General features: G+C 44.5%; 1 protein-coding gene across 1 annotated transcript in view; it reads left to right on the forward strand.

Annotated features, from left to right (window-relative positions):
* Positions 1 to 2087: 2087 nt before the first annotated feature.
* LOC122932670 (retinol dehydrogenase 7-like) overlaps positions 2088 to 16946 on the forward strand; it is a 47566-nt gene continuing 32707 nt past the window's right edge. The window contains exon 1 of the mRNA XM_044287217.1: positions 2088 to 2219. The gene's annotated coding sequence lies outside the window, so the exon portion shown is untranslated. The remainder of the gene's footprint in view (positions 2220 to 16946) is intronic.

Genomic DNA, 16946 nt, shown 5'->3' on the forward strand with positions numbered 1-16946 from the left:
TCTCCAGGAAGGTCTGAGTGCCATCCAGCACATGGTTCCACGAGATACTTAACCCAGACCATACTCTGAAAGACCAGTATGTCTAGGGTACCAGACTAGATATTGCAAAAACCCAGCTGAGAGTTCTTGCATTACAACACCCTGATATGCCATTCCTTGACTTTAAGAAGCTTGAAGTAAAGGTATTGATTCAGACCCAGTTTATAATTGTGCCATTATGTGTAAGTGTTACAAAAAGAGGTATAGGGCATGAAACAAGGCCGCCATCCTGATAGAGGTACTGTACTTGGTACCCTAGAGACAGACTGAGATATGGTTCTAATGGTAGCCCTAGGAATTATGATCAACTACCCACTGACCAATGGTCAACCTACACGTATATGTCGTAAGTGTCAAAACCTCTGTGGGAAGGTGATCAGGGCATATTGGTTATATAAAATACACACAATGCTGCCCTGATATACTTTGTGTGTCTCTCATATGGTACCAGGGCAGCGTTATCTGATGTCATCAATGCGGCTGCAAGGGTGTTGTCACCCAGCTTTTCCTAGACCCTGAACGGCAAGCTGGTTTAGCTATATAAAGAAGTGTATCACTACATACTTAGACAAATTTGAATTTCAGCAATCTAGGAAAGCTCAGAAATAATCTCTGTGGGGCGGTGATGGGAGCATAGTGGTTACATAATATACACACAGTGTTGCATGGATACATTACGTGAATCCATCATATGGTACCTGGCAATGTAATGTGTTATCACAAATCCAGCTGTCTAGTGTTATCTCACATCTTTTCCGGGACCAAGAATGTCAAGCTGGCCTACCTGTATGAAGGGATTTATCACTACATAGATCCTAAATAAAGTAATCAGGACAACCGTGAGTATATACTTTGTAGGGAGTAGAAGGCAAATCTGGACAATCATGCAGTGAAGGGAGGAATTTTCACTGCATAACTAAACAGATTAGCTATTCAGCTGTATGTTCTATAGGTGGTATTATGTATATACCACAGCTGGTCGTGTAACTACATTTATTTTATACTATTAGTAACTAGGAGATTCCGTATAACAAAATGGCCACTCTCTCTGTGTAGTCCAAAAATTTCAGACATTACCCCCTCCCCCTTAAACGTACTGACTCACATGTATTAGCATCATCGAGGATAGAAGGAAAAGGAGAAGACATGGCTGCAGCCTGAGAGAACAATACGCTGCTATTCTAGTTTGTTTTTCATTGTCTGCAATATGATGATATCTTATGAAACAAGAAGAAATATCAAAGGCACATGAGAAGATTGTTTGTTGTTGCTTTTTTCTTTGTTTAGATTCTTTGTTTAGAGGCCCTTTAAAACAATCCCTCATATGGCTATGTCAATGGAAACATAAAAAAGTTATGGCTCTTGAAATGTGAAGATCAAAAAACAAAAAGGTGCCAAAGGCTGCACCCTTACAGGATTAAGAAAGGAGGAGACAATCTTTGTAATTAATCCATCCCAGACTTTCTTGCTACATAGACTGTATGAATACTGCTTGAAATAGTAAGAAGGGAACTAAAGGGAAATACTCTGAAAGAGGAAAAACAGCCTTTATCACATAATGCAAATAAAAACCAGTGTGAACACAATGTCTACGTGTTTTAGGTCCAACAGTAATGATTAAGTGTAGATGTTGTGTTCACACTGGATTTTATTTGCATTAAGTCATAAAGGCAGTTGCGATATTTTTGGAAGCTGGACCTGTTTTTCCTCCTTCTGCATTTGGACTTGTGCTGTGTTCCCATGCTACCATCGTAATTGATTCAGGAGAGCTCAGCTACTCATTTCCTTTTTGTGGTTGTTGTGAAAAATCCTGTTGCACTCCAGCACAGTGGGTTGCACTGTAGACGCCGCACTGCCATGTGTGCTCTCTCATCCATGTTTTCACACTTCTCAGTGGGTTCTTCCTGTGAGCTTGCTTCCTGCAAGTGTACGCCTCCTGACTCTGACCGCTCTGCGCTGTAGAGGGGCGGTTACATGATAAGTTATGCTCTGTCTGTTTATGCTGCCTTTGGTTCCTTATCTTTTTATTTTACACAAAAGGAGGGGGATCAGATAACAAGTAATAAAGTCCATGGCTCCCAAACATGGCCTGTGACATTTGTTCCCTATCATGTGGCACATTTCCTGCTTACCGAGTGTAGCTCCACATCAATTCCTCCATTTCTCCTGTCTTTTGAGAGGTACAGTAATGAAACACTTCTCAGCTATTGTCTACAATGCTAACTTTCATTTTGCATATAGGTTGCTTAAGTCTACTTTCACACTGGCGTTTTGGCTTTCCAAAACGGATCAGTTTGGTCCTAATGCATTCTGAATGGATAAGGATCCGCTCAGAATGCATCAGTTTGCCTCTGTTCCATCTCCATTCCACTTTGGGGACGGACACCAAAACGTTGCTTGCAGCGTTTTGGTGTCCGTCTGACGAAACTTAGCCAAACGGATCCGTTCTGAGACATAATATAAGTCAATGAGGACGGATACGTTTTCACTGACACAATCTGGCACAATAGAAAACAGATCCGTCCTCTATTGACTTTCAATGGTGTTCAAGACAGATCCGTCTTGGCTATGCTACAGATAATACAAACTGATCCGTTCTGAACGGATGCGGACGGTTATATTATCTGAACGGATCCGTCTGTGCAGATGCATAACGGATCCTCATCAAACGCGAGTGTGAAAGTATCCTAATAGAGCAAGCCACAGAATAATGCATGTGCAGTTCAGTACTAGAATGTAATATTTTACGATGGATTCCTTATGTTTCTCTGCCTGATATATGTAGAGGATAGATAGATAGATAGATAGATAGATTAAATAACTTCTACTATCTATATATTATTATATACATCAGTCAAATTAGTCATTCTTGAGTCTATATTGAATTTTAACTGTTTGATGAAAGTCAAAAATGACAGAAAATAATAAAAGAACCAGTAGTTACCTATTAGACATCCCTGCGGCTCCACTGCCACAGCACTGGTATGTGCCATTTGTTTGCTTAGTGTGCTGCAGGACTGCATCAGACTGACACGAATGATAGCTGCAGCCAATCCCTGGTATCAATGGTCTCAACATTTCCCATCACTGCCCCTTTTTAGGATAATCCTGAAAAACCCTTTTAATTTTTAAAGAAATTAATCAAACGAAACTACACGCCCATTGAGTACTGACATCTAAGACATCTGTATAGTTGAGTTATCGGAAGGTCGGCAGTTTGATATGTCAGTATGTATAGCTAACACTGAACAGGCTCTGGCTGCAGCTCTGAACGTAGGATTGAACTCTATAAGGCTTCATGCACATGGTCGTGTCCATATTTTGGTCTGCAAATAACAGACCCACAAAATACAGATTCATTCAGAGGGCATTGTACATTTTTCTCAATCTCGTCAATAGGAAGGGCTATTCTTCTCTGTAATAGGGCTTTCCACAATTTGTGGAATGGCCAAACAAATCGCAAAAATAACGTATGTGTGCATGATCCCATGGAAATTAATAGGTCAGTATGCCAGTCGCAAAAAAACTCTGCTCCACTGACTGCCTCCACAGACCTGAACCCAGCCTCTCCTCTCATTGACTGACAGCCTCATTCCCAGCCCTCTCCTTCTCCTCCCCAAACTAGCATGCACTTCCTTTCAACTTAATTCCTTTCGCTTCTCCCAAAAATTCTGCAACATATGAGGCTGAAAAAATTTATTGATGCTGTTCTCAACATAGTAAGGTCATATTCACATCTCCGGTGAACGTTTACGACAGGCTGTTCTTCAAGAGAAAAGTCTGCTGGTGTTCACCGGATCCAGCATTGCCAGGTTTTACAGATCACCTCTGGATCCTCTGGTGGGCCCAAGCTCTGACAATAATGGGCTGTTAAGGTGAAATATACACAAAGGGTGGGCCCTCAGAGTCATTTCCTCGGGTGGGCCCAATGGATTTCAGTCCAATGCTGCTCTGACTCTTCAACTAACTTAGTCTATCTTATGTGTGCACAAGAAGTCAGTTTCTCTATTGGATCCTATGAGAGCCTCAATGTCACTCTCCTAGGAAAAACTAGAGAAACTGACCTCCTGCCCACTTGTTACAAACAACAGTGTTTTCCCTGTTGTTCTTGTATGCTTACAGTTACTATACATCTGCCTAGCGTCTGATTCTGCGTTAGGTTATCACCTAGCTTAGCCTGGTTAATGTTGCGTGGAGTTGCTGATTGCTTAGCCTTTATATGTTCTGGCCGTATTCTTCTCTGGTTGTTGGGGATAGCATATGCTTTTTTCATTTTTTTCTAGATTCAGTACCTAGTTTTTGCTTATTGGATTTTATCAGTGTATACTAGGACTTGTGTTCCTCTGGTTTTTCATGGTTGTCAGCACTAATGTCTATCTGTTTACGTAGTTGTTTTTTGGTTTGTTTAGCTGTTTTGCTGGATTGTATTTCAGAGCATGGTCGTTTCAGTATATTTTTATTTCCATTCAGTCATTCGTCTCCTGCCTGCTTGTATATTCCAAGGCCGGACTCTCATCTCCTCCATCCATGGTCATCATGAGTTGGTTCCTGTGAACTAACAATGAGTTTATTTTAATGCATTATTGTCTGCCAATGTTAATATGTGCTTCATACACGTTTTCTGCGATAGAATTCAGTCCCACTGTAAGTCCTGTTGGTATCGGGGTTCTAAGAGACACTTTTATTACCTGAAAAGGTGACTGCTATAAGTGAAGTCCAGTTATGTGGTCTTGTGAACAACTGACATTGTTACACTACACATAAGACACTGTGTCAGTAAGAGAGTCAGAGTGTCAGCCTCATGATACAGCTGAGGACCAAAATGAAAAAGATAATCCACAAATACAGTCACCCGTTTAATCACTGCAACCAGGGGTCAAGTCCTGGGAAAAAAGTGTGAGAACTCACCCAAGATCCACTGCCACCCCGCTCCCCCAAAATATATATAGAAGGAGAAGGAGTGTGGGAGACTGTGAGGCCTTTTTTCTCCAAGCTTCTCTGGGGAAAAAAAAGCTAACAGCCCCAATGTTAATAAGACCCCAATAAGACCTCAGATCACATCTCAGCTCAGACCCCAATATAAATGACCCCCAATCAGACCTCAGATAAGAGCCCCATGCCTTATAGCAGCCCCCAGTGGCCTTATAGCAGCCCCCAGTAGCCTCATAACAGCCCCCAGTAGCCATATAGCAGCCCCCAGTGCCTCTCCCTCAGCCCCCAGTGCCTCTCCCTCAGCCCCCAGTGCGTCTCTATCAGCCCCCAGTGCCTCTCCATCAGCCCCAGTGCCTCTCCATCAGCCCCAGTGCCTCTCCATCAGCCCCCAGTGCCTCCCCTCTTCCCCAGTATTAAATTCATTGGTGGGCAGTGCGCCCTCCCCCCTCCCGGTATTAAAATCATTGGTGGGAAGTGCACCCTCCCCAGTATTAAAATCATTGGTGGGCAGTGCGCCCTCCCCCCGTATTAAAATCATTGGTGGGCAGTGCGCCCTCCCCCCCTACCCAGTATTAAAATCATTGGTGGGCAGTGCGCCCTCCCCAGATATTAAAATCATTGGCGGGCAGTGCACCCTCCCCAGTATTAAAATAATTGGTGGACAGGGCACCCTCTCCGTATTAAAATTATTGGTGGTCAGTACGTCCCCCTCCCGGTATTAAAATCATTGGTGGGCAGTGCGCCTTCCCCCCTCCCCTCCCCAGTATTAAAATCATTGTTCCACATTTCTGTGTAACGCGTGCGCAGCCTAAACATTTCTGTTACATCCAGTGTACTTTTTCTGTAGACAGTGTCCACTGCCGACAGTTACATTACTTGCGCTACATCTCCTGTATAACATTTGCCTATCCTAGATATCAGTGACATTAATTCAGTGTAATTTTTTTTTAGCCGCTGGTGACAGCGACATTACTTGCGCTATACTTCCTGTATAACGTTTGTGCACCCTAAATATCAGTGACATTCATTCAGTGTAATTTTTTATTAGCCGTTGGTGACAGCGACACTACTTGCGCTACACCTCCTGTTTAACGTGTGCGCATCCTAAAAATATCTATGACAATCTGTGTACTTTATTTGTGCATACACTTACAAAACCTGCGCTACTGTATATGTGACAAGCATATATACCATTTCATATGCGCAAGGAGAGCAGTAAGGGATGGGAAATTGGCCGTGCTGCTGATGGTGCACGCAGAGGCCGTGGCCCTGGGCGCAGTGAAACCGTGCCTGCTGCCAGAGCACAAGAAGCACACTTATCCACAATACCTAGCTTCATGTCCCAGTTTGCAGGGCGGTGCAGGACACCACTCTCAAAGTCATACCAGTGCTACCAGGTGGACGGTTGGAATGCAGCAGATAATGCTTCCAGTCGGTTAAGCACCACCCTGTCTTCCACAAAGTCCAGTCTAAGTAGCCAAGAGTCTGGTCAACAGAATCCTCACCCTGATACTCCTTCCACCCACCATGGAGAGTCTTGGCAAACAAGTGATCCCATACTCGGATATTCCGAGGAGCTGTTTTCATCACCATTCCTTAATTTGGGCCTCTCGCCAAGCCTGCTTGAAGAGGGACATGAGGAGATCTTGTGCCCTGATTCCCAAACTCTAGAGCATCGACAGTCAGAAGAAGATGATGGTGGGGAAAGGCAATTAGTGTTTCACAAGGTGGATGATGATGATGAGACAGTTGTCAATAACTGAGGTTGTTGTTAGGTTAACAAGTCAGGAGGATGACCAGAGTGAAGAAGTAGAAGAGAAGGTTCTGGACGATGAAATCACTGACCCAACCTGGTAAGGTGGCAAGCCGAGCGAGGACAGGAGTACAGAGGGGGAGGGATCCGCAGCACCCCAACAGGCTGGAAGAGGAAGTGGGGTGGCAAAAGAGAGAAGGCAGGCCACACCAAACAGGCCCGCAACTGTTCCCCGGAGCACCACCTTGCGGAAATCTCCCTTGCCAAGCGGTAGGTTTTCCACAATCTGGCGCTTTTTTGAGGAAAGTGCGGAAGATAAAAGAATTGTCATTTGCAACCTGTGCCGTACCAAAATGAGCAGGGGCGTGAACACTAGCAACCTCACCACCACCAGCATGATCTGCCACATGGCATCAAAGCACCCTAATAGGTGGGCCGAACGCCTGGGTCCACAACCAGTGTCTGCGGGTCACACCACTGCCTCCTCTTCAACTGTGTTACGTACTGGCCAATCCCCTGTCCAAGACATAGGCCCGTATGCCTCCCGCTATTCACCTGGACCTTCGCAAGCACCATCAGCTAGCACATCCACTTCTGTGTCCCAGCACAGCATACAGATGTCTATACCCCAGGCCTTTGAGCGAAAGCGTAAATACCCAGCCACCCACCCACAGACCATAGCACTAAATGCGCACCTTTCCAAATTTCTGGCCCTGGAAATGTTGCCATTTAGGCTTGTGGACACTGAGGCTTTCTGCAGCCTGATGGTGGCAGCTGTCCCATGGTACTCTGTCCTCAGCCGCCAATATTTTTCACGGTGTGAGTCCCAGCCTTACACCAGCATGTGTCCCGTAACATCACCCGTGCTCTGACCAATGCAGTTATTGGGAAGGTCCACTTAATGACTGACACATGGACAAGTGCTTTTGGCCAGGGACGCTACATTTCCCTGACAGCACACTGGGTGAACGTTGTGGAGGCCGGGAGCGAGTTGTACCCTGGGGTGGCACAGGTGCTACCGACGCCAAGGATTGGGGGCCCTACTTCCATTAGGGTATCCGCTGCCACCTATGTTAGTGGCTGCAACCCCCCTTCTCCTCCTAAGCCTCCTCCTCCACTTCCACCTCTGAATTATTATCTTGCAGCACCAATCAGCCATCAGTCAGTAGCTGGAAGCAGTGTAGCACTGCAGTGGGGAAGCAGCAACAGGCCGTGCTTAAACTTATCTGCTTAGGTGACAAACAGCACACCGCCACAGAGCTGTGGCAGGGTATAAGGGACCAGACTGAGCTGTGTCTCTCGCCACTCAACCTAGAATCAGGCATGGTTGTGTCTGATAATGCTCGTAACTTGGTGGCGGCTTTGGAGCTCGACAAGCTCACACACATACCATGCCTAGCCCACGTGTTCAACCTAGTGGTTCAGCGGTTTCTCAAAACCTACCCCAATTTGCCTGAGCTACTGGTGAAGGTGCACCACGTGTGTGCCCATTTCCACAAGTCATCGACAGCTTCCGCCGGTCTGGCAAAGCTGCAGCTGCGCTTGCAATTGCCAGCTCACCGACTGTTCCACAACTTAATGTTCCACATGTTTGCCAGGCTTTGTGCACAGCAGAGGGCAGTAGTGGAATAGCAACATGGTCATCATCTCTCCACTCAGCTTCCGCTCTTCACAAACGAAGAGTGGGCATTGATGTCTGACCTCTGTGAGGTTTTACGCAACTTTGAGGAATCAACACAGATGGTGAGTGGTGATAATGCTATTATTAGCATAACCATCCCACTTCTGTGTCTACTCAAACGCTCGCTGCTCACAATTGAGGAAGAGGTGGAAATGGGGGAAGAAAGTACACAGCGTGATTGCCAGACCACCCTCAGTTTGTCTTCTCAGCGCAAATTGGATGATGATGAGGAGGAGGAGCAGGAGACGGCAGCCTCCACTACAGAGGATTCGGCGTGGATGGATAGAAGAGGAGGAAGAGTATGAGGAGATTGTGAGTCATCCTCCTGATAAGGACAGCAAAGTCTTGTCTGTTGGCACACATGGCGGACTTTATGTTAGGCTGCCTTTCCAGTGACCCTCGCATTGTACGCATTTTGGCCAACACGGATTACTGGTTGTTCACCCTTTTTGACCCCGGCTACAAAGAGAACTTCTCATCTCTCATTCCTGTGGTGGAGAGGACAAGCAAAATGGTGCAATACCAGAAGGTCCTTGTGGAAAAATTGTTCCAAAATTTTCCAGCTGACAACAATGGCTGCAGAGTACGTAGTTCCTTGGCCAACCGAGGAGGAGAGACGAGGGGAACACACTTCAGTTCCAACAGATTCAGGGCAACACTCTCCAAGGCCTGAGACAGTTTTAGAACACCCCGCCAGCACCCTCAACCTAATCCACGGCCTAGTGTCACAAGGAGGGAAACATTTTGGAAGATGGTGAAGGAGTACGTAGCAGACCATGTCAGCATCCTCAGTGATCCCTGTCTGGGTTAGAACTATTGGGTGTCAAAGCTGGACACATGGCACGAACTGGCGCTCTACGTATTTAGTGCTGCATGTATTTAGTGCAGCATGCCCTCGCCCACAAAATTCTTTAGATGGTCAGCTCGGCAGCAGGCCCTCACCCCTAATGTTTTAGAGGGTCACCAGCAGGCCATCAATCATAATTTTTCAAAGGTGTGTATGATACCCTCCTTTATGTGTAATAAAGGGTGTATTTGAGTGCCGGTTCCTTGTAATTTTTGGCAGCCCTTTCCCTTAGTGCATAGGCTTTATGAGTGTAATAGTCCCACTACCTGAACAATTGTACCACAATGTGAATGAGGCTCTCCTTTATGTGATATTCAGGTTGTATCTGAGTGCCTCCTCCTTGTAATTGTTGGCAGCACTTACACTTTATATACAAGCAAATATACAGGAAAGAAGGTTTCCTACCAATTTTTCCTCTAAAATCGATTTTATCTTCGGTTTGGTGCATATTATTGTCAGTCTGTAAAAGTGGCATACTAGTCGGACAACATCGTTCCCAACAGCAAACTGGGAGTCCAAGATGCATCCAGACATCCTCCCCATGCTGTTCCCCAACCATTTCAGTGGTGTTTCTGCAATGAGCTGGACCGGGGTATGCACTCTGACGCAAAATTATGCAATGGCTGGGTCAGGTGTAGGTGACGGTCTATAGTTTTGTTTCAGTGTGTGCAGGGTACTGTCACAGGGCCCTCTAAGGTGTTGTAACTCACGTACCAGGTTAGGAATGCCAGAGTGGTGTAATGTCTCTGTATGGTGGTGGTAATGGTGTCAACGGTGTCTCCTACCTAGGTATGGCTGGACTCCTGGATCCTGGCTCACTTGCAATAAATTTAGTGTGGTGCTAGCAGGAGTAATAGAGGAATTAACAGAAGTAATTGAGATCCTTTACTGGTTGTAACTTTCATCCAAGCAAGGTACAGCATTAGTCTTTGGTCCCAGCAGGTATTGCAATGTGTGGCAGGAATATATCTTCTGCTCTATCATGTACCTGGAGCTTTGCAGGAAAAGGACGTATGCTTAGTAGCTCTAAACTGTGGCAGGAATTTGGCTTCTGTACTCTCTATCTTCTGCTGTCTGAGGACTGACTAGCTGAGGAGGAATATGTCTTCTCCTGAGTCTCTGGTCTGTACTCAGTTATTGTCACAGGGTATGGTTCTTCCTGGAACTGGAGTTGTCTGCTGGTTTCTTCCAGCTGAGGCTGAAGCTTCTCAGGCTGGGGATGATGATCAATGTCTCAGCCGAAACAAGATCCTGGCTTGGATCCCTATACCTGGGAGCTCCTAGCATGCACATCCTACCCCTAGCAGGGGGTGGGCTACACTAACTCTAACTTCCTTCCCCCCCCCCATGGGGCAGGATATGGGAGCAACCCATTTTGCTCACAGAGGGGGGAGTAAACTGGAATGAACTATTCCAGTCTAGAAACACTAAATTGAAACTAAGTCCTTGCTAACACATTGCTGCTACCTGCTGGTGAACACGGAAATTACAGCAACATACAATTAACAAGGTTTTCAATGCACATTTGTGAGGCTATAATGTAAAATTACATGAGATGACAAGGTTAAGGCTCTTAACAGATTGTAGCGGGGTAAAGGAGTTTAGTAACACAACTCTGGGGTATTACTTTTCCATCAATTTCTGACCTTTTCCTATGAACCTGACACCCTCCCTTCTTCAGAGCAGGGGGTGCCTGGTTTAATGTTCGGGTTCTCCCATTGACTTCCATTGTGCTTGGGTGCACCCGAGCATCCTGAGGTGTTCTACTTGAGCACCCGAGCACTTTGGTGCTCGACCAACACTAGTCACCAGGTATGTGGTAACAGATTTTCTTTAAATGGAACCTAATTACAAAGTACATTAAAATCAGCCCTCGGACTAAAGTAGACAGTATTGTTTATGTAAAAATACTGCTAGGAGCTTTCTTATTAGTAAGGAAGCTGCTGGTTGGTCCATTTGGGAGGGCTGTTGTACCATTTGGGGGTTCACATTGAGACTGCTGAGGAGGATGACTCGTGTGGTGTGGTGCCGCAAATGTTACCAGTGTTCTGGTATAAGGTTATTTTCAGAATTGTTTCCTTTTGCAGTAGTAGCAATCTGATTATATTCATGTAGCTTCTATGATGGCGTGTCCGCCCTGTGCATACAAGCATCCCTGTGATCAGTTGCAGTGAGCCATACCGACAGGGGAATTATAGGTGGGCCAAAGTAAATACAATTCTGGTTACTCACAGTTATTTCGTCCCTGGGCAGGCCTGCACAATTAATGAGGAGAACGGCACAGGAATTCTCTGAGGCACACTCTGGTGTAAGGGACACAGGCCAGATGGTGTTTTTGAGGTGCCCTTGATGGTCTGTATTAATCTTCCTATGGCAAGGTCCTTTGTAGTTGTGACGCCAGTACCTTTTATGGTGGTGCAACCATTTACTGTAGTTTTAATTGAGGAATTGGAGACTGAGACAAGGATGGTGTGATCCAGCTCATAACCTTTACTGAACGTTGCTCCTGATAACGGTTACATCCAAGTACAAAACAGTCTCTAGTACATCCAGATATGAAATACAGTATTACATCCAGATATGAAATACAGTCTCTATTACATCCAGATATGAAATACAGTCTCTGATGCATACGAGGGTAGAATATTGTAAGTCCTCAGGTAAAATAGGCTCTTTTATTTATATGAAAGCTACTACTTCAGACTAGGCTTTTGAAGAATAAAAAGTCTTAGGCTGGTACTAACTCTCGCCTTATTCAAACCTGAATTAAATGTGGTTTTCAGAATCCTTGAACATCTATTTCCAGTGCTTTTGTGACAGTTGTCCTAACTGTCCTCAGGATTTAAACTGGAGGTGTGGATGCCGGAAGCTGTGTCCTACACCTAATTGCAAAGTTGCCTGGGAAGCCTTTGAGTGCGACCATTTGCTATCCTTTGACTTGAATAAAATATACTAGTCCCCTTGAATACTTGCTGTTTGCAGCTTATTACTAGTCACCCCGGAGGAGCGAGCTATAGAAGTAGATTTCTCACCTCTAGGCTGAATCTTATAGGCTTTAACCCTGGACTGTGGAGCCAACAGGGAGAGAGCAGAGAGGCAGGAGGCCTCTCTCCAGCACGCAGCTACATCATGGCTGCTCACTGACTAGACTTCAAGAAAAGAGCTTCTATTTTTTATTTATAGTCGGTATTGTACCACTTTTATCTAGAATGACCCCCATTTCTTAGCTCTATTGTTTGTATATATAACGGTGTGCAGCCATTTTGTTTTTTGTATTCAGGAAAAAAAGAGTCCTAACTAGGCCTGAGCTAAGCTATATATACACTGTAACACTGCCCCATCTAGTGGAGAAACTAGTGTAGTGCACTACTAACTAGGCCTATATAAAGGATCTTACACATATAGAGTCACATAGTGACATGGGAGAATATGACATGAGATGAAGTACAGCATACAGGCATAATATATGACAATAAAACACAATCAAACTAGTTTGCGGTGCCCACGATCACAAGTGGGACACTGCACAGTCACCGGGACTGTTTCCTGTAGGGGACAATATAACACCCCAGAGTTGTGTTACTACACGCCTCTACCCCGCTACTATCTTCTTGGAGCCTGTATATTGTCATCTGATGTAATTTATATTATGTCTTCACAACTGTGTATCTAAAACCATGTTAAACACAATTGTTTCTGGAATTTTCCCAGGTTCACCAGCAGGTGGCAGCAACACTTTGGCAAGGTACAAGTCCCAGTTTAGTGAATCTAAACTGGAATAGATTATTCCAGCTTAGTGCCCCCTCTGTGAGCGAAGTGGGCTGTTTCCACATCCTGCAGCATGGGTGGAGAAGTAAGTTAGAGTCAGTGTGTAGCCTCCCCCCTGCTAGGGGAAGGCTGTGTGATAGTGTTCAGGAGAACCCCTGCATAGGGAAGACAGCAAGGATCATGTCTCAGCTCAGAGACGTGATTACATCCCCAGTCAGCCATTCCTCCTGAGCTGGTCTGTCCCCACGGGGCATAAGGTTATAGAAAAGTGCCAAAGATTAATTCCTGCCACAAGTGCAGAGCTTCCGGGCAGACGACTTGTCCTGTGGGCTCTGGATTTGGGGGGGCGGGGGCGCTCATTCCTGCCAATACTTGCCGGAACCTGCTGGGACCAGAGACCAAAGCTGTACACTGCTTGGATGAAAGTTATCTTCAGTAAAGAAACATTTGAACTTCATTTAAAGGTCTGGACATCATTTTTGCTGCAGGGTTCCTCTACTACTCCTACTGTCACTACACTCAAATTTATTGCAAGTGAGCTAGGAGCCAGGAGTGCAGCCGTACCCAGGTAGGATACACCATTGACACACTTATCACCATCCTACAGACTTTATAGGCCATTACACCACTCTGGCATTCCTAATCTGGTACGTGCGTTATAACACTTTGGAGGGCCCTGGGGTAGTACCTTGCGCCCGCTGCAATTGGCATCACGACAAATACAGAACTTTAACAACCCGTATCTTGGCCATTGCAACAATATCTGTTCATGCTCCAAAAATTTGTCCATGCATCAGAATTTTATATGTGCGCCAAAAAAGTGTTCATGCGCCAAGAAATTGTATAGTCTAAGTTTACAGAACCTATAAGTTTCACAGCAAAAATGTGCCAAACTTTTGCAGCATTACTAGAACGCTGAGCTACATTTAGGCCACGTCCCTTTCCACAAAGTCACAACCTTTTCCCGGAAAGCCACGTCTAAATCTGCCCCACTGAGCTAACAATACACCAAAAGTTTGGCACAAAATTCAAATGTAAAGTAAGGGCTGGTACACATCATCGTTATGGATTCCGTTTTTGTTTTCCGTTATAACATGGTTATAAAGGAAAATAACGGAATCCATAAGATGGAACTCAAAACGGAAGCCTTTAAGAGGCATTCCATTTTGATCCATCATAATAGAAGTCTCAGGGAATCATAACGGATCCATCTGGTTCCTGTTATACAAGATGGAAAACAAAGTCCTGTCGATAGGATTTTTTTTCCGTTCTACATAACTGAAACTAGACAGATCTGTTATGATTCCCATAGACTTCTATTATGGCGGAAAGAAAAACGGAATGCCTTTTAAAGGATTGCGTTTTGCATTCCATCATAATACAAGCCTATGGGCAGTATAACGGATCCGTCCTGGTTTCCGTTATGCACGACTGGACTCCTGCATAATGGAAACCGGGCAGTTCCGTTATGCTGTCCATAGACTTGTAATATATAGGATCAAAACGGAATGCCAATTAAAGGCTTCTGTTTTGACTTCCGTCTTATGGATTCCGTTATTTTCCGTTATAACCATGTTCTAACGGAAAATAAAAACAGAATCTATAACGGTGATGTGAACCCGCCCAAAACGGGACAAAAGTGTGTAGCCATGCACCAAATTTGTTATCCAGCATAAGCAGCTTTGATAGATTTGGAACATTTTTTATACCGTTTAGTTTAAGCTTACACTGTATAAATAGATAGAATTTGTAAACCTTCCCCACTGTGTTATTGCTTCATTGGATAAATGACAAAAAGCAGTAATCTCCCTCTACTGGTGGCTACAGGTTTGAGCTCTGCATAAAGAAAAAAAATATTTATTTTTAAAAAAATGTGCAAACACAGTGTCCACTTAAGGGGGGAAAAATTCCTTCCCGACTCCAATCAGGCAATCAGAATATTTCCCTGGATCAACGACCCCTCTCTAGTAGCTATAGCCTGTAATATTATTACGCTCCAGAAATACATCCAGGCCCCTCTTGAATTCCTTTATTGTACTCACCATCACCACCTCCTCAGGCAGAGAGTTCCATAGTCTCACTGCTCTTACCATAAAGAATCCTCTTCCATGTTTGTGTACAAACCTTCTTTCCTCCAGACGCAGAGGATGTCCCCTTGCCACAGTCCTGGGGCTAAATAGATGATGGGAGAGATCTCTGTACTGACCCCTGATATATTTATACATAGTTATTAGATCTCCCCTCAGTCGTCTTTTTTCTAAAGCGAATAACCCTTATGTTGATAATCTTTCAGGGTACTGTAGTCCACCCATTCTAGTTATTACTTTAGTTGCCCTCCTCTGAACCCTCTCCAGCTCTGCTATGTCTGCCTTGTTCACAGGAGCCCAGAACTGTACACAGTACTCAATGTGTGGTCTGACTAGCGATTTTTAAAATGGTATGACTATGTTCTCATCACGGGCATCTATGCCCCTTTTGATGCAACCCATTATCTTATTGGCCTTGGCAGCCGCTGCCTGACACTGGTTTCTACAGCTTAGTTTGCCGTTTATTAAAATTCCTAGGTCCTTTTCCATGTCAGTGTTACCGAGTGTTTTACCATTTGGTATGTACGGGTGACTTGCATTATTCCTTCCCATGTGCATAACCTTACATTTGTCAGTATTAAACCTCATCTGCCACTTCTCTGCCCAAGCCTCCAATCTATCCAGATCCCTCTGTAGTAGTAAACTGTCCTCTTTTGTGTTAATTATTGAAGAGAATAGCGCCCAATACTGACCCCATTCTTAGATAAAATGGTATTGGACATTCACTTTAAGGCTACATTTAGATGGACATTGCCACACTTTTCCCTTTTGAGCTGAAGAGAATGACCTGTTATTTAAATCACATTTTTATGTTCAACATATTTTTAAAGATTTTTTTGATTGTGTTATTTTTAATTTTGCATGTAAATATCTATATTTAAACAAAAAAAATATAAAATCCTGCAGTTTTTGCATTGGCTACTAAGCCTAATAATAGTAACTACTTCTTGCTCTGTACAGAAAAAATTTAAAGGGGTTCTGCAGTTTTTTTAAACTGATGATCTATCCTCTGGATAGAACATCAGCATCTGACCAGCGGGGGTCCAACATCCGCGGCATTCTCGTTGTTTACCGCAGGCCCAGTGACGTCACGACTAGTATCAATGGCCTGGGCGGGGCTAAGCTCTGTTCACTTGAATGGAGCTTAGCCGCGCCCAGGCCAGTGATACTAGTCGTCATGTCACTGGGCCTGTGGTAAACAGCGAGAAGGCCACCGCGCTACTGCCAGCGCCGCTGTCTTCTCAAACAGCTGATCGGCAGGAGTCCCGGGTGTCGGACCCCTGCCGATCAGATGCTGATGATCTATCCAGAGGATAGATCACCAGTTTAAAAACACTGCAGAACCCCTTTAAGGCAGTTATCTGCTTATCTGTCTCAAATGTTGTCACCTCTGTGTATAGATAAGACTGGGTCCACCATTCACAATAAGGATCTTATTACACCAACAGATAATCTGCCCAACAAAGATATGTGTGTGTAAACCGTCATCTTACCAATAATTGGTCAGGAAATCTATTAGATAATCTGTTGGTGTAATGCAGCCCTTCATTGACAAAGCTTATCTATTCTTTCCGTGTACAATGACCTCTGCATCGGTCACAGGGCATTCCTAGAAAACTCTCCCATAGAAGTCAATGAGGTCCCCTCCTGACCATTGTGTCTATGGACCATGGGGCTACCGTAAAGCAATTTTCTTAATGCTTTCTAAATGCTGTTAAAAAAAAGCTCAGGCAAGATGGCCGCCCCCCATAATCATGTTCAGAAACTAGAATTTAAAAAAATCTGTAATCAGAAAATAAAAACTGATTAAAAAAGGATATGTGTGTTGCTATCTGGTTT

The sequence above is a fragment of the Bufo gargarizans genome, chromosome 3, assembly GCF_014858855.1.
Source record: "Bufo gargarizans isolate SCDJY-AF-19 chromosome 3, ASM1485885v1, whole genome shotgun sequence".
NCBI classification, from domain to species: domain Eukaryota; kingdom Metazoa; phylum Chordata; class Amphibia; order Anura; family Bufonidae; genus Bufo; species Bufo gargarizans.